Here is a 530-nt window from a genome sequence, read left to right on the forward strand (position 1 = left end):
CCAGGCTGGAATGCAGTAGCATGATCTTGGCTCACTACAATCTCCACCTCCCAGGCTCAAGTGATTCTCCTGCCTCAGCCTCCCAAGTAGCTGGGATTACAGGAGCCCGCCACCATGCCCCACTAATATTTTGTATTTTTAGTAGAGACGGGGATTCGCCATGTTGGCCAAGCTAGTCTTGATTTCCTGACCTCAGGTGATCTGCCTACCTCGGTCTCCTAAGTGTTGGGATGACCACCATGCCTGGCCCCAACCAGGACACTTCTGAGTGTGGAAGAAGGTGCTGTTAATCACTCAAGACGAAAAGGCATAAAAGGAGACAAACGTCTGCCCAAGTGATAAAGCAGCTTAGGAAACTACATTTCCCAGTATGCCTTGCCCCCTGAAAGTTAAAAATCTTGACTGGCACAGAGCACCCTGGACACCTGGTTAGCACCATTTAAGAAGTAAACGGTATAGGGCTGGGTTCTGACATGAAGGCTTCCCCCTTCCATGGACACTTAGCCAGACACAGGACACAACACCTGAGG

This window comes from Aotus nancymaae, unplaced genomic scaffold, assembly GCF_030222135.1.
Source record: "Aotus nancymaae isolate 86718 unplaced genomic scaffold, 86718_ANA_hifiasm-v0.15.2.pri h1tg000108l, whole genome shotgun sequence".
Classification (NCBI taxonomy): Eukaryota; Metazoa; Chordata; class Mammalia; order Primates; family Aotidae; genus Aotus; species Aotus nancymaae.